At 44.6% G+C, this 18,600-nt stretch overlaps 1 protein-coding gene and 1 long non-coding RNA gene across 3 annotated transcripts in view; one reads left to right on the plus strand and one right to left on the minus strand.

Annotated features, from left to right (window-relative positions):
• The window catches only part of ADAMTS14 (ADAM metallopeptidase with thrombospondin type 1 motif 14), a 314,376-nt gene that overhangs the window by 130,366 nt on the left and 165,410 nt on the right, over positions 1 to 18,600 (plus strand). The window lies entirely within an intron of this gene.
• The window catches only part of LOC115095428, a 306,111-nt gene that overhangs the window by 29,469 nt on the left and 258,042 nt on the right, over positions 1 to 18,600 (minus strand). Inside the window, exon 3 of the long non-coding RNA XR_003857764.1 lies at positions 13,096 to 13,169. This is a non-coding gene — a long non-coding RNA (uncharacterized LOC115095428). The remainder of the gene's footprint in view (positions 1 to 13,095; positions 13,170 to 18,600) is intronic.

The raw sequence follows: 18,600 nt of genomic DNA on the forward strand, positions 1-18,600 counted from the left end.
CTTGATGCGATGGTTACTACCCTTAAGCCTTATGCTCACCTTTGATGCAACTCCAACATTACTCTCTGCATCAATGGCAGGGGATGGCAGGAAATTTGAATCAGTTACCAACAAGGGCCCTGAACTTGGTGGTTGGTGAAACAGATAAGTATGGGAAAATAAGCATGGGAGCTTGCTGGGCAGACTGGATGGGTCGTCATTTCTATGTTTCCATGATGCAGCAGTGTGCAGGGGTGTATTTAATGTCACAGCAGTATATTTTTTAATGTTAGAGCATTATGTTATGGCAGAGTGGTTTGCTATATCATACCAAATGTGAATGTAGTGACTCTGGAGTTGATTTTTAAACTTTTAACTTCCTAAGTCTAGATATTAGCCAGGTAAAAAATGGTTCCCTCGACCAACTAAATTTAACCAGCTAAATGCACAAGATGCATATATTTAGGTGGATAAAAAATAGACAGTTCTAGAGGTTTTCCAGGGGCATATTTATGACATAGATGGTTAGTAGGGGTGTGCATCCGTTTTCCACGTATTTGTAATCCGCAACTTATTTTTTGCAATCTGAAAAATACGTGGGGAGGCGAAACGCATCGCGACTCCCCACGTATTCAACAGATATCCGTTGTATTCGGCCTCCTAAATAAACATTTAAACCCCCCACCCTCCTGACCCCCCCAAGACTTACCAAAACTCCCTGGTGGTCCAGCGGGGAGTCAGGAAGCCATCCCTGCACTCGTTTGCGGTTTCCTCACGGCGCCGATAGCCTGTGTCACAGGGGCTGCCGGTGCCATTGGTCAGCCCCTGTCACATGGTCACCGGCGCCATCTTGTGCTCCTACCACGTGACAGGTCATGTGGCTGGAGGTCGCTCCGGGATCCTCATTGGACCCAACTGGAACTTTTGGCCAGCTTGGGGGGGCCTCCTGATCCCCACAAGACTTGCCAAAAGTCCAGCGGGGGTCCGGGAGCGACCTCCTTTCACACCGTCCGTCCGATCCCAATACTCAAAATGGCGCCGATCGCCGCCATTTTGAGACTCTAAATCGCCGTCCCGCCAATACTCAAAATGGCGCCGATCGAGTATTGGCGGGACGGCGATTTAGAGTCTCAAAATGGCGGCGATCGGCGCCATTTTGAGTATTGGGATCGGACGAACGGCGTGAAAGGAGGTCGCTCCCGGACCCCCGCTGGACTTTTGGCAAGTCTTGTGGGGGTCAGGAGGCCCCCCCAAGCTGGCCAAAAGTTCCAGTTGGGTCCAATGAGGATCCCGGAGCGACCTCCTGCCACATGACCTGTCACGTGGTAGGAGCACAAGATGGCGCCGGTGACCATGTGACAGGGGCTGACCAATGGCACCGGCAGCCCCTGTGACACAGGCTATCGGCACCGTGAGGAATCCGCAAACGAGTGCAGGGATGGCTTCCTGACTCCCCGCTGGACCACCAGGGAGTTTTGGTAAGTCTTGGTGGGGGGGGGTCAGGAGGGTGGGGGGGTGGGGGGGTTGTAGTTAATTTAGTAGTAACGTATTTACAGATCGACAACTTATTGAATTCGCCATACGTTCGCATTGAACAGAATTGACCCCCCACGAATACGTATCGCGTACACAATGAAAACTTTTTGCCTGCACATCTCTAATGGTTAGTGCTGACATTTAGCACTCACTACTTATGTAGTAATAATAATAATCATAATAATAATAGTAATGCTTAAGCAGCAAACCACACCTGCATAAATTGCAGTCTAAATCTAGCCAACCAAATTATGACCAACTAGCTTAGGAAATTTTCAGCCAACAACCTAACCAATTAGGTTTGGCTGAGAACTTGGTATATCTAAGATTCAAGACAAAATTGGCTGCTGTATTAGAGAAACTTTGGATTTGGGATCTACCTTTGATCTCTTTCTTTCTGAGTCGGATACTGTATGTTGACATGAAACAGGTTTCTGGTTCAGGCCATTAACTGTACGTTCTTAATAGAAAATGTTTACCTGGAATGGTGGAGGTAGGGTTTAGGGATGTGCATTTGTTTGAAACAAATGGGTAAAATGCAATAACTGAAACTATTTTCGTTTCATTATGGCCCTACAAAATGAATGGAGGGTACCTACAAATATAGACAAACATTTTTGTTTTATTCGTTTGTTTCCCATTCATGTCTATGGCCCATGTAAAAATGCTGCAGTGAGACTGTTTTTTCCTGAAAGTAATTATAGCAACCAAGCGAATTCTATGAGATAGTAGTGTGGCTGGAGCTAAGGCCAGAGAAGTAGGACAGAAGATCAATCAAGGTGAAGCATTTTTTTTTAACTAGTCAATAGTTGGCACCCGGATCAAGAGACTGATGTCCTCTCACTGGGCCGATGCAATACAGTGCGCTCAGCTGAGAAAACTGTATAACTCGCAGTCGGACGGAGGTTAAATAGGCGTTAATCCATCCCCTATGCAATAGGGGGATTAGTCCCTATTTAACGCATGTCCGACGCAGAGTAAATGAGACAGCGCTCATCACATGCAAATGTATGTGAATGAGGCTATTACTCATTCACTCCAAATGCAAAAAAATAAGGGGTAGATTTTAAAAAAGTACGTCCGTGGGTACTTTTGTTCGCGCACCAGGCGCAAACAAGAGTACGCTGGATTTTAATAGATACACGCGTAGCCGCGTGTATCCTTTAAAATCCGGGGTCGGTGCCCAAGGCAGGCGTAACTCGCGCGCACTGGCCGCGTGATTCCCCTGCCCAGGAGCAGTTTCGGAGACCTCAGCCACGCCCCTGGGCTGGAACCACGCCCGCGGCCCCACCACCAAATGACGCGCCATCGCGACACACACCCCTAACACGCCCCCCCAGGAAAGCCCCAGGACTTACGCGTGTCCCGGGGCTTTGCGCGCGTCAGCAGCCTATGCAACATAGGCTCAGCACGCGCAGGGAGAGCTTGGGGCAAGTTTTCTGGGGGTACGCACGTATCCTGCGCGCATACCCCTTTGAAAATCTGCCCCACAATGTGCGTCTCAGATGCACATTTATCGCTCAGCTATTAACGCCGCTATTAACGCCTACCTGGAGCAGGCATTAATAGCTGTCAGCGCATTGAAAAAAAGTACAGAAAAGCAGAAAAAAATGTTTTTCTATACTTCTTTAAAAGTAAAAAAAAAAAAAAGAAAAAAATAACCTCAGCCGGCCGCATTGAAGACCGATGCCAAAATGCTCGGCGTCGGTTTTCATAACCGGCTGACTGCAGTTATGAAAACCGACGCAGAGTTTATCGGTGTCGGTGATCATAACGGCAGACTGCTAGTAACTGCGGCGTCGCGTTAGCAAGGAGGCACTAAGGTCGTGCAAGCGACCCTAGTGCCTCCTTGCTAGCGCAATCCCCTAATTTGTTTATTGCATGGCACCCACTTCCTGCGTATAATATTATATCAGCTCCACTGAAAGGTGTAAGCATGTACAAAGAAATGCCATTTTCCCTGTTGGATTTTACAAAGAAAGGTTATCTTTTAGAAAACTCTCAGATCTATCCAGTAACGAGCGGTAGGAAGAGCTGCATTAGTGCCCGGCGCACCCGCGGTTGCCGCACGCACAGTGCAGCTCACCTACCGCTCGATCCTGTATGTAAATAGCTTGCAAATGCAAGCTGCGTCTAAGATGTGTCCGTGAAGCGTTAGGCCCGCGCAACCCATTTTACTGGATAGAGCGCCTATACAGTATCCTGGGTGCGCGGGCCTAACGCTTCACGGCCACGCTGGTATCTGTCATTTGAAATGACAGATACCAGGAAGTCGGGATTGCCAGGAGAGGTCGCTTTACACTGCCAGTCCCTTCTTCCCTCCTCCCGAAGCAGGGTGCGAAAAGCAGCCTTGCTCCGGGAGGAGGGAAGAAGGGACTGGCAGTGTAAAGCGACGAAGCGGCGAAGCGACTTACTTTTTGCACCCCCTCCGGACATCGGACGACCTCTCCTGCCTCCAGCTGCTCGCGAAGATGGACGCCTGCACGGCCGCTGAAGATGTGACGTCAATCACGTCTTCAGCGGCCGTGCAGGCGTCCATCTTCGCGAGCAGCTGGAGGCAGGAGAGGTCGTCCGATGTCCGGAGGGGCTGCAAAAAGTAAGTCGCTTCGTCGCTTCACACTGCCAGTCCCTTCTTCCCTCCTCCCGGAGCAAGGCTGCTTTTCGCACCCTGCTTCGGGAGGAGGGGAGAGGGGACTGGCACGGGGGAAGCCACGATGTCCGGAGGGGAGCTGCAAAAGTAAGTCGCCGAGCGTAGGATTGCCCGTCCTCTCCCCTCTCTCTCTTGCAATTTTTTTTTTTCGCTTTTTTTTTGCTTCGGGAGGGGGGGAGAGGACTGGGACTGCCCCGGAGACCAGCATCCATGGACGCGGCCAGGGCAGGTGAGCGGGGGCTGGGGGAAAGCTTGCCCCCTACCCTTACCCCTGCCTCTAACGCAGGGGTAAGGGTAGGCGGTAAGTTAGCAGGTTAAACGCGCGGCAAAACGGCAGGGTAAAATAGCGATAGTCGGGGCGCGGGTTACTGGATGCTAGGGAACAGCTAATTTGCTCGTTTGCATGCAATATACATGCCGCGTGCGGAAGGGGTTGCCCGGGGATTTTAGGACGCGGTAAGGGTAGGTTAAAGGGGGTTGTGGATCGCAGGAAGGGCTAACGCGACCAGAAAGTGAGTAGAACGCGGGTTAGGAGTGGGGTAAACGCGGCCGCACTTTACTGGATAGACTGTTAGAGTAAAAGAAAAAGTTTAAAAAAGGAAAGAGAAAAATTTTGACCTTGGCAAAGGGGTTTTTCTTATTTTCATTGCTATGCTATTACCATGACAGATACTCATTCTGCCTGTACACTGGGCCGGGACAGTGGACAGAAGCAGTGCCAGTGAACAAACAGCTGTGATATTCGCTATGATATTACCATGACAGATACTCATTCTACCTGTACACTGGGCCGGGGCAGTGGACAGAAGCAGTGCCAGTGAACAAACAGCTGTGATATTTGTTATCTCTGTCTGACTCTGCACAGTGCATTGCTTATAGTGCAGATTGCAGAGGGAGAACAGAGAACAGACAAGCAACCTTGCCAGTTTCTTCTCTATCTGACAGTTTTTCCATGTGTGCAAAAGGAATCATACACATGTACGAGAAATTTTTGCACACACTATAAAAGATAGCCAGACACAGCAGAGCAAGCTTCTAACTCTCTGCATCATTCTTCAAAATACGTAATGGCGTTATTGCACACGTTAACGCCATAAAGCATGTGAAAAAAGCTGTAGTGCATGGCGCGAACACAAATTTTTTTGGGGGGGCGGGATTGAGGAGGAGTTTTGGGTGGGAATTAGTTAAATTAGAGGACATCGCACCGTGGGATAGCATAATGCATGTTATTGCACAGTCTTAATGCCAGAAATAACTACACCTTTTTCCCTGGTGTTTAGCTGTGTGATATGCCCAAAATGGCCATAATGCAATTTGTGATAAATATTTGGAATTGCATTTGAGAGAGAGAGAGACTCTGCGGAGGCCCTTACTGTGTGCAACTATTTAAATCTCTATAGGAGGGCCACCTAATAGGTCGAGGTGAGATGTTAGTGGTGGTTTAGGATTTAGGGGCCAGCTTCGCATATAGAGTGAGACGTACGAACAGCACAGTACACCTTGGTGAAGATTTAACATCATTTGGAGTAAGGAAAGTCTAACAAAGATGAAATTTTGTACTATGTTCTCTCACCCTAGCATGATGGTATCCTTTTATAGAGATTGTGTGACTACAGTCACACTCATCCATATATAATAAATTATATATGGATGAGTATTATTATATATGGATGAATGTTGATGTAGTCACACAATCTGTTCATGTTAACCAACAGATCCAACCACATAACATTCGAATTCACCATCTGATTATATTAGTAGTTGATCCTTTTATAGAGTCCATAGAACATAGTACAAAATGTCATCTTTGTTAGTCTTTTCTCACTCCAAATGAGGTCAAATCTTCACCGTGCTGTTCGTGCGTCTCACTCTACATGCAAAACTGGTCCCTAAACCCAAAACCACCACTAACACCTCACCTCGACCTATTAGATGGCCCTCCTATAGAGATTTAAATACTTAACTACTATGAGGTTCTTGTAGATAGTCTCTCAGTCTCTTGCTTTCTCGCTCTCTATCTCTTCATCCCTTTTTTGTTACAGCACATTAATATACTCTATTGTGACATCAAAAACCCCAGTAGCCACTTCCAATTCCATCCTGCAAAGGGGTGGCAGCAGGATGGCAGGGACAGAGGATTGGGTAATCCTGCAAAGCCTCGCCAGCCTGTCAGAAGCACAAGCAGTAGTAGCTGTGAGAAAAAAGGAAGTCTTGCTCCTAAACTTAAAAGAGACATAGCTGCCATGACTGAATGCTCATGGTGCGTCAGCCCCTTCCAGTCATCTTAGAGCAAAGCATGGCTCTAGCAGGTTCTACTGGGATGGAAGAACAGGCATCAGAGGAGGATATTTGCTCCTTCTCCAGAATAGCAAGCTAAGAACATAAGAAATTGCCATGCTGGGTCAGACCAAGGGTCTATCAAGCCCAGCATCCTGTTTCCAACAGTGGCCAAACCAGGCCACAAGAACCTGGCAATTACCCAAACACCAAGAGGATCCCATGCTACTGATGCAATTAATAGCAGTGGCTATTCCCTAAGTAAACTTGATTAAAAGCCATTAAGGGACTTCTCCTCCAAGAACTTATGCAAACCTTTTTTGAACCCAGCTACACTAACTGCACTAACCACATCTTCTGGCAACAAATTCCAGAGCTTTATTGTGCGTTGAGTGAAAAAGAATTTTCTCCGATTAGTCTTAAATGTGCTACTTGCTAACTTCATGGAATGACCCCTAGTCCTTCTATTATTCGAAAGTGTAAATAACTGACTCACATCTACTCGTTCAAGACCTCTCATGATCTTAAAGACCTCTATCATATCCCCTTTCAGCCGTCTCTTCTCCAAGCTGAACAGCTCTAACCTCTTCAGCCTTTCCTCATAGGGGAGCTGTTCCATCCCCTTTATCATTTTAGTTGCCCTTCTCTGTACCTTCTCCATCGCAACTATATCTTTTTTGAGATGCGGCGACCAGAATTGTTCACAGTATTCAAGGTGCGGTCTCACCATGGAGCGATACAGAGCATTATGACATTTTCCGTTCTATTAACCATTCCCTTCCTAATAATTCCTAACATTCTGTTTGCTTTTTTGACTGCTGCAGCACACTGAGCCGACGATTTTAAAGTATTATCCACTATGATACCTAGATCTTTTTCCTGGGTGGTAGGCTCCTAATATGGAACCTAACATCGTGTAACTACAGCAAGGGTTATTTTTCCCTATATGCAACACCTTGCACTTGTCCACATTAAATTTCATCTGCCATTTGGATGCCCAATCTTCCAGTCTTGCAAGGTCCTCTTCTAATGTATCACAGTCTGCTTGTGATTTAACTACTCCAAATAATTTTGTATCATCCGCAAATTTGATAACCTCACTCGTCATATTCCTTTCCAGATCATTTATATATATATATTGAAAAGCACCGGTCCAAGTACAGATCCCTGAGGCACTCCACTGTTTATCCTTTTCCACTGAGAAAATTGACCATTTAATTCTACTCTCTGTTTCCTGTCTTTTAACCAGTTTGTAATCCACGAAAGGACATCACCTCCTATCCCATGACTTTTTAGTTTTCGTAGAAGCCTCTCATGAGGGACTTTGTCAAACGCCTTCTGAAAATCCAAATACACTACATCTACCGGTTCACCTTTTATCCACATGTTTATTAACCCCTTCAAAAAAATGAAGCAGATTTGTTAGGCAAGACTTCCCTTGGGTAAATCCATGTTGACTGTGTTCCATTAAATCATGTCTTTCTATATGCTCTACGATTTTGATCTTGAGAATAGTTTCCACTATTTTTCCCAGCACTGAAGTCAGGCTCACTGGTCTATAGTTACCTGGATCACCCCTGGAGCCTTTTTTAAATATTCATGGCGGCGAGGGGCTCTCCCTGTCGACGACGTCAATTCTCAAATATCTGGAACCCATACCTCCAACAGCTTACCCACCGCGCAAGGAGCCTTGTTTTGAATGACTGAACAACGCTATGTAGACGTCTATATGGTCCCTCCTGGTGACCACGCGCACAATGCTTCATCATACCTGACTGCCCTGTATCGTGATGGACTATGGGTGGGTGGGGGGGGGGGGAAGGTTGGGAGGGGATGGGTTTCTCGCTGGGGGAAGAGTTGGACCATTTGTTGGGTTCGTTTGTTTCGGGGAGAGATCTGAAACAACTCTCCTTTGCGATGATGTCTGTTTTTTTCTCTTAAAAACCCAATAAAATTATTTAAACATAAATATTGGGGTTACATTGGCCACCCTCCAGTCTTCAGGTACAATGGATGATTTTAATGATAGGTTACAAATTTTAACTAATAGATCAGAAATTTCATTTTTTTAGTTCCGTCAGAACTCTGGGATGCATACCATCCGGTCCAGGTGATTTGCTACTCTTTAGTTTGTCAATCTGGCCTACTACATCTTCCAGGTTCACAGTGATTTTGTTCAGTTTGTCTGACTCATCACCCCTGAAAACCATCTCCGGAACTGGTATCTCCCCAACATCCTCATTAGTAAACATGGAGGCAAATAATTCATTTAGTCTTTCTGCAATGGCCTTATCTTCCCTAAGAGCCCCTTTAACCCCTTGGTCATCTCATGGTCCAACCGACTCCCTCACAGGTTTCTTGCTTTAGATATATTTTAAAAAGTTTTTATTATGAGTTTTTGCCTTTATGGCCAACTTCATTTCAAATTCTCTCTTTGTCTGTCTTATCATTGTTTTACACTTAACTTGACAATGCTTATATTTTATCCTATTTTCTTCAGATGGATCCTTCTTCCAATTTTTGAAGGATTTTTTTTTTGGCTTTCTTTTACCTCACCTTTTAACCATGACGGTAATCGTTTTGCTTTCCTTCCACCTTTCTTAATGCGCAGAATACATATGGACTGCGCCTCTAGGATTATATTTTTAAACAATGTCCAAGCCTGTTGAACACTTTTAACCTTTGCAGCTGCACCTTTCAGTTTTTTTCTAAGTATTTTCCTCATTTTATCAAAGTTTCCCCTATTAAAATTTAGTGTTAGAGCTGCAGATTTACTTATTGTCCCCCTTCCAGTTATTAGTTTAAATTTGATCATGTTATGATCACTGTTGCCAAGTGGCCCCACCACCGTTACTTCTCTTACCAAATCTTGCATTCCACTAAGAAATAAATCTAAAATAGCTCCCTCTCTTGTTGGTTCCTGTACCAATTGCTCCATAAAGCAATCATTTATTACATCCAGGAACTTTATGTCTCTAGCAAGTCCTGATGTTACATTTACCCAGTCAATACTGGGGTAATTGAAATCTCCCATTATTATTGCACTGCCAAATTGGTTTGCTTCCCTGATTTCTCTTAGCATTTCATCAACTGTCTGACCATTTTGTCCAGGTGGGCGGTAGTATACTCCTATCACTATACTCTTACCCAACACACATGGGATTTCTACCCATATAGATTCTACTGAGCATTTAGGGCCTCATTTTCTAAAGTATCGCAGGCCTGCAGTACTTTAGAAAAATGCGGTAATAAGGGGCGGGGGCCGAAATGGGGGGAGGGGCAGTCCTGCGCTAGCCGGCAGTGATCGCACCTCCACGATGCGATCGCTGCCGGCATCGCGCCCAATAAGTCCACCATAGATGGTGGACTTATTGGGCACGAAATAGGCAGCAAAAAGATTCCTTACCTTTTCACTGTCCGCGCCGTCCTCGCAAAGTCGGCTCCGGTGACGCCCCGACTTCTCCTCTTCCGGGGCCGACTCCGCCCCGATTTAGGTAGCACAGGCGTGCGCTACCTTCGCTAGCTATTAGCGCAAGCCTGCAATAGCCTTAGAAAATAAGGCCCTTAGTCTCTTGTATGATCTTTATCCTGTTGGACTCTGTACCCTCCCGGACATAAAGTGCCACACCCCCACCAAGTTGATCCTCCCTAACATTGCGATATAATTTGTAGCCTGTTATAGCACTGTCCCATTGGTTATCCTCCTTTCACCAAGTCTCTGTGATGCCAATTATGTCAATCTCATCATTTGCTGCTATACACTCTAACTCTCCCATCTTACTTCTTAGACTTCTGGCATTGGCATACAGACATTTCAAAGTGTGGTTTTTGCTTGTTTTAACAACCTGCTTTTCAGTTGTTTGGGATAATTCGGAAATCATTAGCTTTGGTGATTTTTTTACATATAGGCATATGGACTATGTTTGCTTTTAATGGAACCTCTCTGCTGGGATGCCCTAACTCTCCTGTTTCAGTAGTATCCTTCAAGGATACATTTCTTCGAACCATGCACTGCTGAGTGACTGTCGACTTTCCCCCTTGTTCTAGTTTAAAAGCTGCTCTATCTCCTTTTTGAAAGTTAGTGCCAGCAGCTTGGTTCCACTCTGGTTAAGGTGGAGCCCATCCTTTCAGATATAGGGAAGTATTAAATGTACGGATATAGGGAAGTATTAAATGTACTGATGATGCTATGGACATATATTATGTATCCTCTACATTCTTTCAAACATATAACATGTTTGGAAAGCAGTTCTTGTGACCCTGCCAGTATGTAAGGGGTTAATCCTATATCTGGCTTTTCTTTATTTTGCCTTTTATTATTTGAATAAGCTCCCAGACTACTCAGAAACCCCTGTCAGTTCCGATGTGTAACTGTTACAGTGAAATTGACCGGCCATGAAACTGGACTGGAAGGATTTTCTGATTCTAATCGGATTAAAATGACAGGAAGAGGTGACACTTGGAATCAGAAATCTGTGAGCAGATGAGAACATGGGAACGATGCTTTGGAAAGCTGCCAAGCAAGAACTCTTTAATGTTGTTTGGAAAATATTGTGACATTTTTACTCTTTCAAATATTATTTTGTGGCAGTCCCCACCCTCAGAGGGCTCCAAATATTTCCCAGTGCCATCTGCTGTAGACCACACACAGGGCTGCCTACTCTAGTGCTACACCTGTCTCAGAATCAACCCTAGTTAGGGTTGCCAACATTGGGACTGAAAAATCAAAGATAGTTTCCTTACTGAATGCAAATAGATATACATTTTTGCATTTCAAAATACGGGCAACCCTACTAGGGATGTACTGAGGCAAAAATGTAATTTTGGTGTGTTTAGTCATTTTGTAGGTCTCAATTGTTTGGCTCGTTTCAGGTGAAAATTTTTTTGTTTATTAATTCTGTTTCCCATTAAAATCAATGGGGGAAGCCAAATTAACATTAAGTACACTATAAAAATTTAAAGGACTTTAATTTATGCATCCTAAGGCCTAAATGAACTTAGAGTGCAATTAAGATGCAGACAGAAGTACAGCAGTGAGATAGGGGCCTTCCAGTATTTTGCACCAAGTGACATATATATGATTATCTACCAGTTGATAAGAGGTTGTATATGTATGCCTGGTGCAAAGAGCTCCTGGGCTTTCAGAGAATGAGTCCGATCACTGAAAGCTAGAGCTAAGGCAGACAGAGGTATATAGAGAAGACCTTTAGAGACATAATAGCTAAGTCCCAACTCCGGTCTTGCAGCCACCATGCTGCCTTAGAAAGTCAAGATCAACTGGATGGAGCACATCATCTTGTTTAGCAGGAAGTGATCCGTAGCTAGGACTTTCTCTCCAGGTGATGCACCAAGGATGGGTCTCCAAGGGCTTGTGCTCAGGAGTGAAAAGTTAAGTCAGCCATCATAGTTGGTAATTCAGTTATTAGGAATGTTGATAGCTGGATGGCTGGTGGATGATAACTTGCCCGCCTGGTGTGAAGGATTTTAGACAGTACTGGGGAAGAGGCAGCTATATTGATACATGTAGGCATCAATGACATAGGAAGGTGTGAGAGGGAGATTCTGGAAGCCAAATTTAGGTTCTTAGATAGAAAGTTGAAATCCAGAACCTCCAGGGTAGTCTTCTCTGAAATGCTTCCTGTTCTATGTGCAGAACCCCAGAGGCAGACAGAGCTCCTGAGTCTCAACACGTTGATGAGACATTGGTGCAGCAAAGAGGACTTTAATTTTGTTAGGAGCTGGGCAACATTTTGAGAAAGGGAGAGCCTATTCCAAAAGGATGGCCTGCACCATGATAGAATGGATGGCCCGCACCATTTTTAAAGATGGCGCCGGCCATCCAGTGCTCCTACCATATGACAGGGCCCGGCCAATGGCACAGATACCCTGTCACATGGTAAGGGCAAAGGGCCATCGGCGCCATTTTTATTAGCGCAGCCGACGGCCCGAGATCAGGAGATTGCTCCCGGGACTTCCGCTAGATCACCAGATATTTGTAAAAAGTTTTGGGGGGGTTCGGGAGGGTCGGGGAAGCTAAGGGGTCAGTTTTAAAGGGTCGGGGTGGGTTTTTTGTTTATCGGCTCGGGCGCAGCCGATAAACAAAAACGCAATCGGGCCTCACTGAAAAACATTAACTATGTGAATCGGAACCGATTCTGGTTCCGATTCACATCTCTATTTCTCTTAAGGATAGTAATTGCCATTCCATGCAGGTTACCCCGATGTTTCTCTTAAGGGTAGTAACTGCTGCTCAGCCTAGCGCACAGATTTACATGCAGTTAGGCGTGCATTTTGGATGTGCTAGACTAGCGCCTGATGTAATATAGAAATTACCGTGTCCAAAACGCGCACCCAAACAAATTGGTAACCGATACTGCCCATCAGTTGTAAATTGCATGCAGATGAGAACGTTAGATATTACCTCCTGATGCAGTAAAGCCCTGGGCACGCAATGCACTTTCTATCATGACCAATTTAACTCCAGCCTCAGAGGTAGAGTCAACTTGCAGTCAAGGGCTCATGAAAAACATTAAAAAAACAGGTTCTCTATGTTTGCAATAAGTATGTCCTCCTCCTTAATATCATTATGACACTTTACTGCTTTTGGCGGAGAAAAATAATTGTATATTTTGACTTGATTCAAAGTAACTCACTTTTCTTATGCCCACACAATTTAGACATCCATAGCAAGGGGTTCCTAATATTTTGCCGAGGTTGCTGAAGTGTACTATAATGAAAAAAGAAGCAGGATTAAAATTGATGCTTGTATTCAGCACTCGTTGCAATTGGACGCGCGATGCAATAAACTATTGAGTGCTACGGATGCACAATTTTCCTTTAGCGCGTCCTTTTTAATGCTGCCTCATTTAAATATTGCATCAGGCGCTCAGGGAATGTGGCTGCATGCACATTAAGACAATGGGCACTCAATACTAGCACCCATTTTCAGCATATGTTTTACTGCATCGGACCCTTTATTTATAAACTTTTCTTGGCATGCAAAGTATAAAAGTATAATAGCAAATGCACAAAGAGAAGAAAATCTGTATACTTCAAATTAACACTGCTTAGCATAAAATCAAGACAGACATGAACAGAAATCGCAGCGAGCACTAGCAGCAACATGTATCACTTGCCAACATACAATGTTAAATGCAACGATATTCTTTGGAGGAAGAAGGACAATGAATCTAGAAAATGAGATTAGCCTGTATTGGTTCCACAATACTAATGATAAATTCCCCGTATATTATTATATTTAAATTGCTCATTTTTTAGCGCATACCAAAAGCGCTTAATGTCTGCAATATTACACACCTGAGCTTGGCAGTGATCCAAGCAGGGGTATGGTTATGGTAAAGCAGGCTGTGAGTAAAAGTTGACCAACCAGGCCTTCGTGTCTATGGGGAACCAAGGACCTATCCCATCTACCCAGTAAACCTGTTAGAGGCGCTATGTAAATGGGAATGCCCCAAATATCTGCAATTTCTTGTGAGAACCCCTCCAAAAGTAGTGTTCCCTGGCATTGCCACCACATGCGAATGTATATACCAATCTCACCACACTCTCTCCATCATGCAGTATCTGCTGTTGGATACATCTTAGAATAAAAAATTGGGGTACGATATGTTCTATGGAATAGCCTGACCATCAGTTCAGCTTGCCGCATGCACAGAGAGCTCCAAAGAACTACTCTCCATATGTGTGCCCAAACCTTAGCATTCAGAGCTGTGCCCAGATCTGCATTCCGTTTTTTTATCAAGGACTGTGGGGTCATCAGTCCATACTGTCCTATCAGAATACCCCAATGTATAGCAGTGATATCTTTGTCTTGCCTCTGGACCTCCCAAAAAGCTCTCCATTCCATTCAGCACCCTTCGTGGAGCAGAAACATCAATCAAGTCGGAAAGTACCTGGCGAAACTGCAGGTAGCTAGCATGTGTGTGTGTTGGAAAGATTGAATTTCTCATAAGGGGAAGAGAAGGTTCTGTAAGTCCCCTCCTCCCTTAATTGGGCCAAGCAGAAAAGGCCACAATCCCTCCATTCTTGAAAGGCTGGAGAGAAAATATGACCTGGAATTAAAGAGTCCCCATAAACAGGGGCCAAGAGGGATGGCACTTCCCCATCCAACCCCAGAAACTCCGACTCCATACTCATAGCGTATGAGCCAAATTAGGACTATCCCTCGTCACCCTCTGTTGAACTGGGCTGTTGGTAGGAGAAATGGCAGTAACAACAAATTTACAGCAGCAGCCTAAAGACTTTCTGTCTGTAGCCACGATGTATCTCAATGCCCAAATCAAGATTTAAAACAAGTTCAATGGGCTGCTCAGTAATATATTTTGAGATTTGGCCAAACTATCCCCCACTGCTTCTTGGGGAGCCAGGGTCAACTAAGACTTATGTGCGCATGTTTCTGATGCCAAACAAATTTAGTTATGGAGTGATGTAGTTCGTCGAGTACTCGAATCGGGACTTTGCATGGACACTTCATGTTGGAATAGATATAACAGTCTTGGCAATACATTCATTTTTAACAGATTTATCCAACCAGCCCATGTTAAAAGCAGATCCATCCACTTCTGCAGCTCTTGCTGAATTTTGACTAGAAGGCTGTCATAGGTTTTAGAAAAGAGATATTTAAATTTCTTGGGACATAAACTCCCAGGTATTCGAAGCCTTCTCAGGCTATCTTAAAATCTGACAGACACTCAGGAATAAAGACCTTATGGTCAAGGGGAAAAATTTCAGATTTATCATAGTTAGCTTTATAACCCGACAGCTTTACGTAATATGTCAGTACATGCAGTAGTGCTGGACCAGAGGTGCGTGAGTTAGTTAAATGATTAGCTCATTGTCCGTGTAGAGATAAATTTTGTGCATGTGCTTACCTATTCAAAGACCAGTAACCATTGGGTTTTGCCTGATGGCCTCAGCTAGTGGCTTTATTGCTAGATCGAACAACAGGAGAGAAAGTGGACAACCCTGGTGCGTGCCTCAAGCAATAGAGAAAAGTGCGGAAAGAGATCCATTAAAAAGTGAGCAGTGGTGCCATGTACATAGGCTCTATTCAGGCCACAAATTGATCTGGGAATCCCGCATTATGGATCACTGCAAATAAAAATGGCCATGACAGACAATCAAAGGCCTTTTCTGCATCTAAGGTAAATAGTAAGACCATGTTTAGACATGTGCAAAATGTTAAAGAGCCTTCGGGTGTTTGAAATAGAAACATGTCTTCAAACTAGCATACCCCAACTAACCGATTACCCACAAAGATACATACCCGACCCTCACGCCCCTCCCAACTTACACGCCTCTATTGAACTTAACAACCTCAGACCCCCCCCCCCCTCGTCCCCACCTCCTCCAGTTCCCCTCCAGTTCCCCTCCTGTTCCCCTCCTCCCACCCTCACCCCCTCCACCATCCCTCTACTTTTCACTCATCCCTTATATCCTGTCACCTTGTTAACAGTTAAAAAAAACCAAAAACTAATTATGTAACCACCTGTCTCAAGTTGACTTAGTTTTCTTACTGTTTGCATTACATTAAATTATTGTAAAGCTTGTTGCTATGTTACGTTACATTGTGAACCGGGGTGATGTTTTTAACGTGCCCCGGTATATAAAAATCTTTAAATAAAATAAAATAAAAATAAAAATGTCCCTGCACGAAGCCCGTTTGATCTCTGTTAACCAAAATGCTCAGTAGGGATTCTGACCTTAGCTGCAGGATCTTAGCAAGAATTTTCAAACCCAAATTTAAGAGGGAGATGGGCTGGTAGGAACCACATTCTGTTAAATCTTTGAGTTGTCAGATAGCCCAGCTTCATTGTATAGCAAAAGCAGTAAGGAAGAATATTGCCCAAATATTTCTTGAAAAAGTTTATATGGTAGCTATCTGGCCCTGGCCAACTCCCCCCCCCCCCCCCAAATTGGGAGCAGCTGAACAGCAGTTTGTATTTCGGACAAGATAGAGGCCTCCAGTTTGTCCCACTGGCTTTCATCTAAGGACCTCATTTACTAAGCTTTTTTTCCATAGAGACAGAATGGGAGAAAAGCCTTAGTACTTGAGGCCCTAAGATTGGTAAGTTTTACTGTGTAAGGAAGCCTTGGATATCATGCTTATTGGCTGAAGCAGAGTCTGAATAAGCTCGGAAAAATACTTTATTAAAAGATGCTCCATCTCTACAGGGTCAACTGATCAAGTAGTAGCATTCTTTCGAATGGACACAAAATGAGACTTACCAACTTTTGTCTTAACCACTCAAGTCGAGAGTGCACCAGGTTTATCCCCATGTTTGTAAAACTTCAGCGGTATATTTAAGGGTTTTTTCAATTTTATGAGTTTCAAGTGTTTGTAGCTCTCTGCAACAAGCATCTAGTGACTTATACGTTTTATTAGAGCAATCTTTTTTTATGCTGGACTTCCAAGTTGTGAATCTGCCCGCTTTCTTCGCTCTTTTTGGAGATGGCTAGCGTAGCTAATAATTTTGCCTCTAAGGGAGGCCTTATAGGTTTCCCAATATAATACCGGCAAGTAGTCTGCTTCTGGATTATTCGCATCAAATTCAGCTATGGACATCTGTATCAGTTTAGAAAAGTTTTTGTTTCCCAGGAGAGCAGTATTTAACCTCCATGTATATAACATGAAGATTTAGTGAGGGTTGATCTAATAGAGAGCTCAACTGGATTATGGTCAGAGAATCGCATTAGCAAGAAAATTGGGCATGCAGAGAAAGTAGTTTATTCTACTGCAGGAGCTGTGCCTTGAAGAAATAGAAGGTGTAATCCCTTTCCAAGGTCTAGTAGTTTCTCCAAACATCTATCAGGTGAAATGTGGATATTAATTCCTTGTGTTCTGGGCCCTGCTGTATATAAGCCTGAGACCTAGATGAGTTCATACAGACATTCCAGTCTCTTCTTACACAAAGCCTATCAAAGCCAAAGGTTGCTAAAACCTATCTGTTCTTAGTTAGGACCATATAGGTTTACATTAATTAATCTATCTTGATTCAGGGAGCAATCTAGAATGATATAGCACCCTTTGGTGTCCTTTAAGGGCCGGTGCATAGTAAGAGAGAGATTCTTGTCCATCAGAATGCATACCCCTCTGCTTCGCAAATAATATGAGGAATAATAAGTTTTCCCCACCCAACCCCCTTAGCTTTTCGTGTTCTGTATTTGTTAGGTGCGTCTCTTGCAAAAACACCAATGGCCTGATTTTTAAAAGCATTTACTCGTCTAAAATTGGGTTTTTCTTGAGTAAATCGACTTCACTCAAGTATGTGGGCTTTTGAAAATTGCTACAATATATGCTATTGAATTGTCCATAGGACTTACTCGTGTAAGTGCACTTTACTCAAGTAAATGGCTTTTGAAAATTGCTGCGTATGTCCCGGGGCTTGAAAAAATGGGTGGGGAGTGGGTGGGCCGGGGCAGGGCCGAAGCCTCCAGGCACAGCGGCCATTTGCCGCTGTGCCTAGGATCGTGGGCCGGCCGGTGCCGGCGGGCACAACCTACGCCTGCCCGGAGGCAGGCACAACTTAAAAATTAAAGGGAAGGGGGGATTTTAGATAGGGCTGGGGGGCGGGTTAGGTAGGGAAAGGAAGGGGAAGGTGGGGGCCGGAGGGAACGGAGGAAGGCTGCGCAGCTTGGCGCATGCAAGTTGCACAATTGTGCACCCCCTTGCGCGCGCCAACCCTGGATTTTATAACATGCGCGCGACTGCGCGCGCATGTTATAAAATCGGGTGTAGATTTGTGCGCGCCAGGTTGCGCACACAAATCTATGCCTGCGCGTAGTTTTTAAAATCTGACCCTTAGTCTCTGGCTACCAGTAAGAATTATTAGGGGATAGGAGGGACCCAAGATGGCCGCACGCTAAAGCCAGGTGCTCCAGCTTCTTCCTCGCCCTTTTATTTTACTTGTTAAAGAATTCTTAATCCTGTACCTTGAAAATGGGTAAGAGGAAAGGAAGGTCCAGAGTGTTCCCTGAAGCTTCGGAGGGAACTCCTCTTCAAGGCCCGATGAACCAACATGTTGTGCGGAGCCAGGAGCTCTTGATAAGTTCCGTGAATGCGTCCTTGGGCGGTCAGTTGAGAGGTGTTCCTTCGCTGACGACCCCGGAACTCTATTCATCCTTATCTCCGGAGAAGG

The sequence above is a fragment of the Rhinatrema bivittatum genome, chromosome 7 (genome assembly GCF_901001135.1).
Source record: "Rhinatrema bivittatum chromosome 7, aRhiBiv1.1, whole genome shotgun sequence".
Classification (NCBI taxonomy): domain Eukaryota; kingdom Metazoa; phylum Chordata; class Amphibia; order Gymnophiona; family Rhinatrematidae; genus Rhinatrema; species Rhinatrema bivittatum.